General features: G+C 45.3%; 1 non-coding gene across 1 annotated transcript; it reads right to left on the reverse strand.

The window, feature by feature from the left end:
* Window positions 1-2,639: 2,639 nt before the first annotated feature.
* LOC143824116 (U6atac minor spliceosomal RNA) lies at window positions 2,640-2,739 on the reverse strand. Its single transcript, XR_013226700.1, has one exon. It is a non-coding gene; the product is annotated as a U6atac minor spliceosomal RNA (small nuclear RNA).
* Between the last annotated feature and the right edge of the window lie 11,640 nt (window positions 2,740-14,379).

Consider the following 14,379-nt stretch of genomic DNA (forward strand, 5'->3'; position numbering starts at 1 on the left):
ACGACGAATTCCACTATTTTAAATGGCGATTTTTCATTCCGCAAACAATTTGCAACAAAGATCCCCGTGCGTAAAGGCCCTAGAAGTTGAGTTGCTAAGTCCTGCTTGAGGAATTCCTATAGATTTGGGAGCAAGGCTGTCAAACCCCTGCCAAATGTGGGGATTCCTTTGCCCCTCCCCCATTTCCTACCCTTCCACAGGCTGGGATTCTAAATTCCCCCAGGAGGTTCAACTGACCCCATTTCTGCAGGCCTTTTAGAACCACAAGCTCAGCATCTGCAGGAATACAGAACAGGAAGAGCAACCCTTTTGCAGGGATTGGATCTCGCCATCCTCACCCCAGGCCAGGGTCACTCGCTCTGGCTTGGGAAATTCATGGAGATTTGGGGGTGGTGCCTGAGGAGGCCGCACTTTGGGTGGTGGTTTCACCATGGAGCTTTCAACAATTCCCAGAGAGGACTGTTCTTACTTCAATTTTTCCCAACAGTGATCTCACAATTCTACTAACTCTACAATTCCCCCATGCAACCCAGACTTCTGCCATTTAGCAACCCTAGCATGAAGGGTGTGTGTGTGTGTGTTAAAATGCAGGAACATTTAAAGCTGGAATCCACCCCACATTCCAAAGTTCTGCACCTCAACATTCTACCTCATCATTCTCTGGCATGCGTAAACCAGGCCTATAATACTTTAGACACCAGCATCTGCACATGAAGCACTGATACACTGAACTTCTCAAATGCATTTAGATTACTGGTTGAATAACTTCAAGATTCACACCATTTTCCCCTCTTCCCTTCCCTCATCCTGTCATTCACATTGCCTTCCTTCTTCCTGAGGCACATCCCTGGTCACATTCCCTTAGTCCCTGGGCAACTATCCCCTCCCACTGCCTGGTGGCCCCTTGCTTTCTTGAGCTCCTTTTGGCTCTATGCTCTGCTTCCAATAGAAGTTAGCCAGAATGTTCAGCCTGGAGAAAAGGAGGTTGAGAGGGGACATGATAGCCCTCTTTAAGTATTTGAAAGGTTGTCACTTGGAGGAGGGCAGGATGCTGTTTCTGCTGGCTGCAGAGGAGAGGACATGCAGTAATGGGTTTAAACTTCAATTACAACGATATAGGCTAGATATCAGGAAAAAAATTCACAGTCAGAGTAGTTCAGCAGTGGAATAGGCTGCCTAAGTAGGTGGTGAGCTCCCCCTCACTGGCAGTCTTCAAGCAAAGGTTGGATACACACTTTTCTTGGATGCTTTAGGATGCTTAGGGCTAATCCTGCGTTGAGCAGGGGGTTGGACTAGATGGCCTGTATGGCCCCTTCCAACTCTATGATTCTATGATTCTATGATTCTATGTTTCTGAGGGCTACTTTGGTTCTCAGTCCAGTTGTCAGGGGATCTGTTATCCTGTCATCCTCCACCCTGAAGTGATGGAACAACATGTTCATCAACCCTAAGAATAATAGGTGATATTAGCAACAGCCAAGGAGGGGCATCTGAAGAACAGCAAACAATCGCCAGATCTTGAGGTTCTGGCATTTGTGACAGGATGGGCCCAGATCTGTCTAGACAGCAGATTAAAGCTTAATTAGGTTTCTCTTCAGTTCTCTGGTGGAGGCAGAAGGTGGTATTTATAGGCTTTTGCTAATTTGGGATGTGGGTTTATTTGTGCCTTGTTCATTTCACGCCATTCCCTCCCCTCCCAAAAAAGAGAGGAAAGCCAGCAATCATCACTCTTGTAGCAGACTTCAGGCCCTGACTGGGAGGGAGAGGAGAAGTATCGGTGGTGGGGGGATGTTTTCCTTACTTTTTCCACCTTTCCCTTTGCTTCTTGTTTTTCTCTTTCCTTCTCCCTTTCCCCTCTACATTTTGACTCTTTGACTGTGTGTCAGAGAGAGAATTTTTATCTTCCAAATATTTATCTGGAGCAGGAAATGAGTCAGAGAAATTTAGGCCTTTGGATGACCAAAGGATAAAGGGATTGCTAAAGGAAGATGGGGAGATGGCAGAGAAACTCAATAAATGTTTTGCATCTGTGTGTACTATAGAAAATATGGGATATGTCACAGCCAATCTTTTCAGGAAGGAGGTAAGAAGAACTGGGCCAAATTCAGGTGACCAATGATGAAGTTATAGACCTACTGGGGAAATTAAAAACTAATTAGTCTCCAGGCTTTGATGACTCTAGAGTTTTGGGAAACTCAAACAGGAGACAGTAGATCTACATGTAGAGGCAGAAGATAACACTGTTGTGCTCCATGTGTGGAAATCCTTCCAGTGGATTTTTTATAATTGAGAAACCCCTAAAACCCCTAAAACATTCTTCAGGCTTTGAGAAACCCCAGAAGTGGTGTAATAATTGGGAAGCATAGCTTTGTACATGCCCTTCCCACCCCCATCCAGGCCCATCATTGGCTATTTTGGAAGTGGGGAGTAAGTTGACACAACCATATATGGTCATATCACTCAATAAATGTTAAACAAATTTTAAAAATATATTAAATATTAATTAACTTCCACCCATTTGGGAATCCCTTCCAGGGCCATCAAGAAACCTCAGGGCTTCACAAAACCCTGGTTGAGGAGGTCTGCTCTAGAGAAGTGCTTCACGGAATCCAAGCCAACCATTCTGCAGCACTTGCAGAATACACAATTAGAAGCTTAACCATATGCGTGTTGTTCAGGCCACTGGGACCTCTTCCATCCTTATCAAGGGGAGTGCTAACCTCTCCTTTCATACAACACACATTAGAAGCTTGTTTCTCCATTTCCTTATTTCCAGAGGAAATTGTAACTTTCATGGTATTATTACAGGCAGGATGGTAGACTGAGTTCCAGGCATCAACGGAAAGAAATCAGCTCTGTATTTGATTACAGAAGGTCTCTTTCTTTTCAGATTGATTACCTGGTGCATGTATGGTATAAACACACCTTTGTGATGAATACAGGTATGGGCTAGTGCAGGGCTTTAGCTGTGATAGCATTCTGCCCCTCACTTCTAGGAAGCCCTTATCCCCTTAGGGGCTTAGAATCATAGAGTTGGAAGGGGGCATACAGGCCATCTAGACCAACCCCCTGCTCAATGCAGGATCAGCCCTAAGCATCCTAAAGCATCCAAGAAAAGTGTGTATCCAACCTTTGCTTGAAGACTTCCAGTGAGGGGGAGTTCAACACTTCCTTAGGCAGGCTATTCCACTGCTGAACTACTCTGACTGTGAAAAGTTTTTTTCCTGATATCTAGCCTATATTGTTGTACTTGTAGTTTAAACCCATTACTGTGAGTCCTTTCCTCTGCAGCCAACGGAAACAGCATCCTGCCCTCCTTCAAGTTTCAAATACTTAAAGAGGGCTATCATGTCCCCTCTCAACCTCCTTTTCTCCAGGCTGAACATTCCCAAGTCCCTCAACCTATCTTCATAGGGCTTGGTCCCTTGCCCCCAGATCATCCTCGTCACTCTCCTCTGTACCCTTTCAATTTTATCTACGTCCTTCTTGAAGTGTGGCCTCCAGAACTGCACACAGTACTCCAGGTGTGGTCTGACCAGTGCTGTATACAATGGGACTATGAAAATCTTGTGATTTTGATGTGATGCCCCTGTCGATAGCCCAAAATGGCATTCGCCTTTTTTACCGCTGCATCACACTACCTGCTTATGTTTAGTTTACAATCCACAAGTACCCCAAGGTCTTGTTCACACACAGTGTATTTGCCAGTCCTCCCAATTTGGTGTCGTCTGCAAACCTGATGAGTAGTCCCTCCACCCCCTCATCTAGATCATCTTTAAACCTCCCCCCCGCTCCGGAGGAGCGGGAGGAATAAAGGAGTAAGGGCTGGTGGGGAGGAGTTAGGGTGGGCCCTGTCCGTGATAAAAACTCGGAGGGCCCAATCAGGAGCCGCGAAGCTCCTGATTGGGCCCTCCGAGTGTCACTCGGGGGCCAAGCAGCCAATGGGGAGCCGCGCAAAGCGCGGCTCCCCATTGGCTGATTGGCCCAGCCTCGCCTGGCCCGGCCGGAGAGTCACCACTCAGAAGAAGAAGCCTTCCCCAGTGGTAAGTCCTCCGGCCGGCTTCCCCTCGCCCACGGAGCCTTCTGCCGGGCCCTCAGGCAGGCTCACCTGCCCTTGGCCCCGCCAGAAGGCCACAAAGCCCACTCCCGCTGTCCCGAGCCTTCTGCCGGGCCCTGGGGCAGCCGAGACTGCTCCTCGGCCCGGCAGTAGGCCTCAAAGCCTGCCGCCCCCGTCCGGAGCCTTCTGCCAGGCCCTGGAGCAGCCGAGCCTGCCCCTGGCCCCAGCAGAAGGTCCCAAGGCCACCTACCTTCCTCTGTTCCTCCCTTCCTCCAAGCATTCCCTTTGTCCCTCCCTTCCTCCCTCTCTTCCATCTGCCTCTTTCTGCCTACCTGTTTCTCTCCCTCTTCTTCTGTGTCTTCCTCCCTTTATTTCTGTCTTTCTGTCTCTCTTTCTCCTTTTCCTCCTTCCTTCGCCCCATCCCTTCACCCACTCATCGTGCTAGGGCCCACTGTATTTTGGCCACAGCAGGCTTAATATCTAGTTAATAAATATGTTAAAAAGTACCGGGCCGAGCACTGAGCCCTGAGGTACCCCACTACTCACCTCTCTCCAGTCTTATGAAACACCATTGACAACAACTCTTTGAGTGCGGTTCTCTAACCAATTCCCTATCCACCTGACTATCTGAAAATGCAGATTGCAGTCCTTCAACTTATCCATCAGAACATCATGGGGAACCTTTTTTTTAAAAAAAATATTTTTATTATATTAAGCGTTTACAGAAAAATGAAAAAAGAAAAGAACAACCAGCTAGTATAGTAGTTATTGATACATATAAGAATATAGTCTGATATTATCTTAAGAAGTATATAGTCAGTTCCCATCGCATATTAACCCTAACCTAACAGTTACTGCTGTCTTTCTTAAGAAAGTCCAGGTAATTGCTCCACTGTTCGTCGTATTCTTCCGGTGGCTTCTTATTCACCATGTTAGTGAGTCTTGCCATTTTTGCTAAGTCCGCTAATTTGTCCAGCCCTGTAGAAATAGTTGGGGTCTCGGTCACCTTCCAGTGCTTCGCCCACACCAACCGCTCCGCTGTAGTTGCATGGAAGAGGAGGATTCTAGAAGAACTCGGTAAAGCACTTGGATGAAGACTTAGCAGCATAGATTCATCATGGGGAACCTTATCAAAAGCTTTACTAAAATCCAAGTAAATGACATCAACCAAATTTCCATGATCCAGCAAACCTGTTACTTGGTCAAAAAAGGAAACCTAGGTGTAAACTGCACGGAGCTTTTATTCCAACCCCAGGTCAATTCAGTTCCTGCCCTCTATACAGAATGCGATTTCCGTTTGGATTTTGTGCGATTTAAAAAGTTCTTTTAATCAATATTTAAAGGCTGTTTTGAATCTGGGCTCTCCTCTGTGGTAGAGGACCCGTGATTGGCCACAGATGGTCATGTGACAAACCTGCCTTAAAGGAGAAGCCCCTAATTTCTCTCAACCTCTGTTGGTCTTGGATTTTTTTACTTCCTTCTTCAATCCTCCCCCCCACTTCAAGAAAAGAAAGGATTTTTCCTCCCTCCTCTGACTTCTTCGATCCTCTTCTCCCCTTCAAGAAAACAAAGAAAGAGTCTCCATTTGCCTCCCCCCACTCTTCTGAGCCTCCCTAACCACGTGCAGAAGATTTTCCTGTTTGAATGGGGTGCGAGGGGGAGAGGAAGACTCGAGTTCAAATCGATCTGAATTCAACAGGATTGACAATGGAATAAACAAAGTAAGTGCAGACTCTGCCCAGGTTGGTCTGACAGGACCTGTTGGAGACAAATCCATGCTGACTTCCTTGGATCACCAAATTGTCCTCCCGATGTTTGCAAATCGCTCCCTTTAATATCTGCTCCATTATCTTCCCCACAACAGAGGTCAGACTCACTTGTCTGTAGTTTCCTGGGTCATCCTTCATCCCTTTTTTGAAGATCAGAATAACATTTGCACTCTTCCAGTCCTCCGGGACATCTCCAGTCCTTAAAGAGGTCCCAAAGATGATGGACAAGGGTTGTGCAAGTTCTCCGGGAAGTTCTTTGAGCACTCTCAGGTGCATTTCATCCAGCCCAGGGCATTTGAACTCATCCAGTGCAGCTAAATGCCTCTCGACAACCTCTCTGTCCATGTTAACCTGCCACCCAGACACTATCCTTTGGCTACGGCCATCTCTAGATGTGCCTAAACCCTTTGACCTGTGGGGAAAAACAGATGTAAAATAGACGCTGAGCCTTTCTGCTTTCTCTGAAGCCACTGTTAGAGTTTGTCCATCTGCACCCAACAGTGGGCCTATTGCCTCCTTTACGTTTGCTCCTCACATAACTGAATAATCTTTTCTTGTTACAGTGGGCTTCCCTGGCCAATCTTAGCTCACTCTCAGCTTTGGCCTTTCTGATGATTGATCTACAGTGCCTAGTAATCTGTAGGTACTCTTCTTTAGAGCTCTGTCCTTCCCTCCATTTCCTGAACATTTTCTTTTTCTTTCTTAGTTCCTCTTGAAGTTCTCTGTTCATCCAAATAGGCTTCTTAGATCTCCTGCAGTGTTTTCGTCTTTCTGGCTTACTTCCATATAGGAAAGGAAGGTGAATGCATGGGGGTGCTTTCCTTGGTTTTGTGAGAGAAAGCAGAGAGAAAGAGTGGTGGAACCTCCGAACTCCTTGTTCACAAGGAAAAGGTCAGGAGGAAGAAAGGGGAGTATTATTAATGCAGCCTGATCCTGATATTAAATGCATATCTTGCTCTATTATTTGGCTCAAGGATAGCTCCAAATTTCATGTCTCTCCCACATCATCTGAAATTTTAGTAATAGTTATTCACAGTCCTTGCAGACCAAAGACTGAGAACTAGGCCATGGAGTATTACAGAGGGATTACAGAGGCAAACCAGATTACAGAGGCAAACTGGATAACCCACAGAGTATCCATTCAAGAATGAGCTTCAGCCAATCACAGCCCCCTAGTGAGTTTATCTGTGATGATATATGTTTTGTCACAATTACATTTTGTTGTGTTTGTAGGATAACATCTTCTATCCACCTAAAATGAAGTGGACCCAAGAATATTAGGTTGGAATCTGCAGATCTCTGCCCCACTGACAGTGACCTATTTCTCTCTTGCAAGTCACTAAATGGGAGGGTGAACAGTCCTGTCCTGTTGGACCTACAAGTTATCTACAGAAAAGTCTGAAATAAGAACAACAGAAGAGAAACCTTCTCCAAGGCAGCGGTTCCACTGCTTCCATATTACAGTCTTTGATTCAGCTCCGAATAAATTCAGCCACTGATTCTAAAACGATTGTGTTGATTTGTCTAGCCAGCATTGCACGGCACTGTCATTCTCCCTGTGGAGAAGTAAATTTAAGTTCATGAGAACAGGCTTGTTTTGTTCTAAATTAGTTTTTGCTTTGTCTCCTATGTGAGACTCACCTTGTTGCCACGCTGATGACATCAGGTGGAATTATGGCACAACTCAAAGGCATTTCGCCTACTTTGACAGTTGTAGCAGCCGTGGTTGTTTAATTTTTAATCTGATGTGCTACCCATGTAATGTGCCTGTAAGTCTTGGAGTGGCTGCTTATTATTGTGAAAATGCTGCAAAACCCTGAGGGTGGTAAAGAGAGCAAAAAAAAAAAGAGTCAAAAGTAGAAGCAGGAATTACAAATTACAAAGAAACTGCTTTGTCTTGCATCCAACTGTTCATTGCATTTCTACAACTTTAACTGAATCTGGCCACTGAGAACCAGACCAGAAAGTCATCAAAATGATAATGGCTTCTGACAATGAAAACTCCATTGTAGTGCTATTAATCCTAGGTGAGTGTGAAAGGGCAGGTGCTTGCTGGAATCAAGAGCAAAGAATAAGAATACACTGGAATCCTAACTCACAAAATGAGGTCTGGAGCTGCAGTCTCATCTAGAGTAGCTTCATGATGCAGGAGGAGATCGTACCACATCATTTCTCATGAAAATAACAGGCATGGTGTGTTCCATTCATTCTTGTTTTTACTGACTGGATATAACTTCTCCATCTTTGGCTGCAGAGCACATAGTCAATCTGATTTCTGTGTTGACCGCCTGGTGATGTCCATGCGTAGAGTCGTCTCTTGGGTTGTTGGAAAAGAGTGTTTGCTATGACCATTGCATTCTCCTGACAAAATTCTACCAGCCTGTGTCCTGCTTCATTTTGTACTCCAAGGCCAAACTTGCCTGTTATCCCGGTTATCTTTTGGCTTCCTACTTTAGCATTCCAATCCCCCATGATGATAAGCACATCATTTTTGGGCGTTGCTTCTAGAAGGTGTTTTAGGGCTTCATAGAACTGGTCGACTTCATCCTCTTCAGCAGCAGTGGTCGGGGCATAGACCTGGATTACTGTGATGTTGAATGGTTTGCCTTGGATTCAAACTGAGATCACTCTGTCATATTGGGGATTGTATCCCAAGACTGCTTTTTCTACTCTCTTATTGATTATGAAGGCTACTCCATTTCTTCTGAGAGATTCTTGTCCACAGTAGTATAACTGATGGTCATCTGAATTAAATTCACCCATTCCTGTCTATTTTAGTTCACTGATTCCTAAAATGTTGATGTTCAGTCTTGTCATCTCTTGTTTAACCATGTCCAGCTTGCCTTGATTCATGCATCTGACATTCCAGGTACCTATGGAATAAAAATCTTTACAGCATCAGACTGTCTTTTCACCTCCAGTTCCCTCCACAACTGAGCGTCCTTTCGGCTTTGGCCCAGTCACTTCTTTCATTCTGGCACTACTCGTACTAGCTGTCTGCTCATCCCCAATAGCATACTGGACACCTTCCGACCTGAGGGGCTCATCTTCCGGCATCATGTCGTTTTGGAACTGTCCATTTGGTTTTCATGGCAAAGATACTGGAGTTGTTTGCCATTTCCTTCTCCAATGGATCACCTTTTGTCAGAGCTCTCTGCTATGACCTGTCCGTCTTGGGTGGCCCTGCACGGCATAGCCCATAGCTTCACTGAGCTATGCAAGCTCCCTTGCCACGGCAAGGCAGCGATCCTTGAAGCGGGTATAAACCAATATTGGCAGCAAAAAAACAATGTACAAAAGTCCCCTTTCCCAACCACTCACACCCTACCACAACAGTCACCATTGCCCCAGAGGGGTATCTACTAGGGGCTTATGATTTTCATCTGCCCATTCCTCCAGCTTAATCAGTAAGTACTTACTGTACAGTTTTGCTGCTATGTCCAACAAACTAATAGGCCTATAGTTATTTGGAGCTGATTTGTCCCCTTTTTTGTAAATGGACACAACAATGCTAAGTTTCTATCCAGGGGGGATTTGGCCTGTATTGTTAATTTGTAAGAAGGTTTTTGCTAATATAGGAGACCACCATGATGGAAAGGCTTTATAAAGATCTGTAGGGATCAGATCTTCCCCTGGGGACTTACCAGATGTCAATGAGGAGATCAGGCCTTTGATTTCAGCCTCTGAAACTGTGGGCCAAACTGGGAGATCTGTTAGATCAGGAGGGATATGTTGTAAATGTGACATGGCTGTTGGGGGTGAAGCCAAATGGGCTCCAAAGACCTTGCTAAAATGCAGGGCCCAATCTTTAGCTGGTATTTGAGCCTCCAGATGATGGGACCAGGTGTTTAAACTATTGGAGACTAGTGCCCAAAAGCGTGAGTCATTTTTCTCAGAAACCGCCCGATCTAATTCTTTCCATAAGGATTTGGCATGTTTGAGCTTTTTTTGTTTAATTAATTTTTGTATTGTGATCTTAAATACAAACGTTGGGGCATCCAGAACTCATTAGTATTACTCCTTGCTTTCCTCATGGTGTGGGTTATATATTTTTGAGAGTTTTACACTCTTGGTCAAACCAACCATTATTTGAATATGGTGAAAGTTAGAGACTGGATCTTCAAAAGTGATGCCCAGTTAGACAGAATGCAAATTTTGGAAATTAAGACAGCAACATGGTTTAAGCGGTTTAAATATGACCATCGTAGATCCTCTTATCTAATGAAGATCACTAACCATAATCTCAGAGTAGCTTTTACATCACTTCGATTCGAAACGATGCCTACAGAGGTACTGGCGGGTCGATTTAGCTGTACGCCAAAAAACCAGCGTTTCTGTATTTGTGGTGCACAAGCTCTGGAGGATTTACCCCACTACATCTTTGACTGCTTACTTTATGCTCAACCCAGAGCCAAATTCCTCAATGAGACCTTACGGGGTTGTAACCTTCACTCCGTTGCTGAAAAGATAATCTATCTTTTATCTGACCAGGTTGATGATGTAACATATAAAACTGCCCTATTTGCCTTGGCTGCAAGGAAAATAAGGGCCAATGTTACAACCACTAAGGCAGCCTCTTAACACTCTTGCACTTTGTATGCTGTTTCAGTTTTTTGGTCTTAAATTTTATATTTTTTATACAGTTCCTTTTATTCTATTTTACTGTTTGTAAATTTGTATTTTATATTTTGTAAAGGCCTATGGCTATATACAAATAAATGTATCTTATCTATCTATCTATCTACTAGGGGCTTATGGAGGCAGGGACCTGATCTTTCTAGCTCGGCCTCAACCAAAAGCCTGGCAGAAGAGCTCCATCTTACAGGCCCTACAGAACCCAGAAATTTCCATCAGGGCTCTAAGCTCTTCCAGGAGCTCATTCTACCAGGTTGGGGCCAGGACCAAAAAGGCACTGGCCTGGGTCTTGGGGATCACCAGCAAATTCATACCCTGCAGAGGGCATGAAGAGACAAGCGGACCCTCAGATAGTTCTTCGTGCTTCTAATTCTTCCTGTTTCTTTCCCGTACTGTGTGCATTAGTGTAAAGACATTTTAATCCTTCATTTGTGTGTCCCAGAGTTTTAGTTTTTGAATTTACCTATAAATTGATGGTTCTGTGCCTACGTGCCATTCTCTGTAAATCTGCAGGGTTCCCATCTACAGTTATTGTTATCAAACCAGCTTTTGAATGTTTGTCTAACTTCCCATTGGATTTATTTATTTGTTTGTTTGTTTATTTATTTATTTATTATATTTATATACCACCCTCCCCGGAGGCTCAGGGTGGTTTACATAAGAACAAAGAACAATACATAGTTTATAGCCCTCCTCACCAAGGCTGGTTTTGCACTTACCTTTTTTGTTCCATTGTCGACCTGAACCCAGGTCTTCCTCCTTCCTTTTTCCCAAATTGAAAGTGTTCTATACATAATTGCTTGATAAGGGAAGCTAAGGGGGGGGAGTGGTGGTTGCGAGTCTCCAGCCAGCACTGAGGGAGCACAAGGCTGGAGATGGGTTTATTTCCTGCTGCTCTACAGCCAAAGCAAGTGGGGGCAGGGCGGGATGGAGCATGAGACTGCTTGTTTATTTTGGTTATCCTGAATGAGGGGAGGGGGAGACAATCTGAAAGGCACATTTCAGCACAAAGAAGCTGGTCATGAGCCAGCTTAGTTATAGCGTGCCGGATGGAGTCATCTAAGGTCCCGCTGACTTCCCTGCCTTCATTGTGAAGAATCCGAATGTTCATTAAGGCCACCGATATTGCCAGTGCCAGCGCATCGAACCTGTCCCCGTGGACAATCATGATGTCGGGCTTCAAGCGATTGAGCACATCTGGGAGCTTGACTAAAGCCAGACCTACAGATTCCACCATGGCTGCCTCGTCTTCTCCTCGCACTATGGTGTGTAGTCTGGTATGGATGTCAAAGTCATCTTGTTCAATCATCCGGTAAGTGTTACCATAGTCATCAATCAGGTGGGAGCCCAGAACGACAACATCAAGCTCGAAGAACTGAGGTTCCACTTTAATGCCAAACATGGAGCACAGTCACCTTAGAAATGAGGGGGAAATAATTCTTACTAGGGAATGGCAACCAGTAACTGACACCCTGCCTAATCAGCGACAGACTGCTTCGCTATGTCAGCATTGGAGGCACTGGGGAGGAAGTTAATCTAGCAAAATGTAGAGATCTACACTTAATGCTAGGGCTTTCAGAACAGTTTTCTCAAATGTAGCGAGTTTGGCTTGTCCCTTTTATTCTGAACCAAGGGCAAGTTATTACCCAATTCATACCCTATTTCTGATTTTAAGAAATTCACTTACCTGTTATCAGATGTTGACCCCATGTTTCATACAGGGTGGCACTTTTTGCTTGGGCCGCCAGGAAGATTCGAGCCAAAGCATTTGTACAGGAGTTTCCACCTTGACACATCAATGTTTTAATCTTATTGTGACTCAGTAGTCCATGTTTTAAGGTTTATGTATGTAACTAGGGGCAAAGCCCGTTGTCTCCAAGAATACAACAGGCGCTAGAGCTTTCCAGTGGGAAGAGGAAGGGGAGGAGTTGTCCAGTCTGTAAGGGCATGGGGTTGAATGTGTGTGTTGTGTGGGAGGTTGTGGTGGCGTGGTGGCAAAAGAGGGTATGGATGTGGAGAGATGGGTGTCAATAACCTGTGGTGTGGAAAGTTCCTTGAGTGTGGGAGAGGACTGACTTTTGGGAATTTTGGCATAGTGGTTAAAGATGACCTTTCCAGAGCCATGTCCTGAGATATGTGAATGGAAAATCAGACTGGAGACTCTTCTTAGGGTAAGATTACATGGCAACCAATTCCTCTCAGTTCTGCATCACTTCCCTTCTTGTGTGAATTAGGCCACATTCACAGCAATTTTTATTTATTTATTTATTTATTTGATTTCTATACCGCTCTTCCATATGGCTCAGGGCGGTTTACATACAACATGGGGGATACATGGAACGAATTAATATATAACATAACCAAACCAACCGGAATCACTTTTGAAAAGCAATTCTGAAAGGCAGCAGGAGAATTCTTCCCGCTTGGAGACGCCTGCCACGAGGAGAAATTTTGCTAGACTTGCCTCTGAATGCTGCAGGGCACTCCAGGGACAAATGCATATTCCAGGGTCTGATGTTGGACAATAATAGTTACACTCTGAATCCTTCAGCTCAGCCGCCTCCGCCATCTTGAGACATCGTAGCCACCTCGGCTGGAAGCGGAGAGCAGCCCAGGGAGCGCGGGGAAATTGCTTGGCAATGCCCCTCTGCCCCAATACACATGGGGTAGTCACAGTACACAGGTGTCCACCCTGCTCCTTCTTTTCCATTTTTTCACTGTTGATAAAATGTTATGTGCCCACATGATTCTTTCATGGTTGCTCCTTAGAAGAACGGATTTTTGTACCCTATTGCTTACTACCCAAAGGAGTCCCAAAGCGGTTTACAAACACCTTTTCCATTCGTCTCTCCACAATAGTCAACCTGTGAGGTATGTAGGGTTGTGAGAGATCTGAGAGAACTGGGAATGGGCTGCAGTGACCCAGCAGGCCTCAGGTGTCTCAAAGCATTTTTCAATCGTCTTCCCTTTCTCTCCCCATAGCAGACTCCACATGAGGGAGGTGGGGTAGCGAGCCTCACAGGGAAGCTGGCAACCCTAAGAGGAAGACTCTCTGTGCACAGCAGTCTTGACCTTAGTAAGGATTTTTATACTGTTTTTTTATTTGCCAGGCCAATAAGTCATGCCAGTTACCATGTGTCTCCAGACATATACTTGTTCTCTATTTACCGTTTCAGGCTGTAAATATTTATTTAGATTTTCCTGCACTTTCCAGACTCACAGGACTGATGCTGGTCTGCCTGTCTGCGCCCCAGAACACAAACAGTTGCTGGTAAGGGCTGGCCATAACCCATAGGCCAGGAGGGACACTCCTGCACCACTCCCTACCAACTGCAGGCAAATATGGCTCTTTTGAAGGCTGGACTCTGTGGCATTGTATGATTTTGAAGTCCCACCTCGAAGCCTCCAGGAATATTTCCAACTCAGGGGTAGTCAACCTCCAGGTGGGGCCTGGAGAGCTCCTGGAATTACAGCTCACCTGCAGAGTATAAAGATCAGCTCCCCAGGCAGAAAGGGCTACTTTCGACAGGGTTGTGGTACAGAAGAAACATCTAAGACTTCCCACACAGATTGTTGTTGAATTGAAAGATTTGAGGCCTACTGCACAGGGTTGTTGTGCAGATGAAACAGGAGACAAAAGAGCCAGTTTCCTCTGCAGAATAACACTGTGCAGTGGCCTCAAATCTGCAGAGAGTTGCAAAGAAGAAAGACACATGGCTTGGCTGTGTCTAACCTCCGGGCAGAGCAGTATTTTAAGCGAGAAGGGGCTTTTCTGTGGCCTCCCTGTCAGGCAACTGTTTGGCAGAAGGGGAAAGCCCCCCCCCCTCAAAAGGAAGGCCCTCAGTCTCCCCTGCGTTGCTCTCTGAAGGAAAATGCCTCCCTCCCCCCAGTCAGGGCCTGTCAGAGGCTCCTTCGCAG

Source organism: Paroedura picta, chromosome 14 (genome assembly GCF_049243985.1).
Source record: "Paroedura picta isolate Pp20150507F chromosome 14, Ppicta_v3.0, whole genome shotgun sequence".
NCBI lineage: Eukaryota > Metazoa > Chordata > Lepidosauria > Squamata > Gekkonidae > Paroedura > Paroedura picta.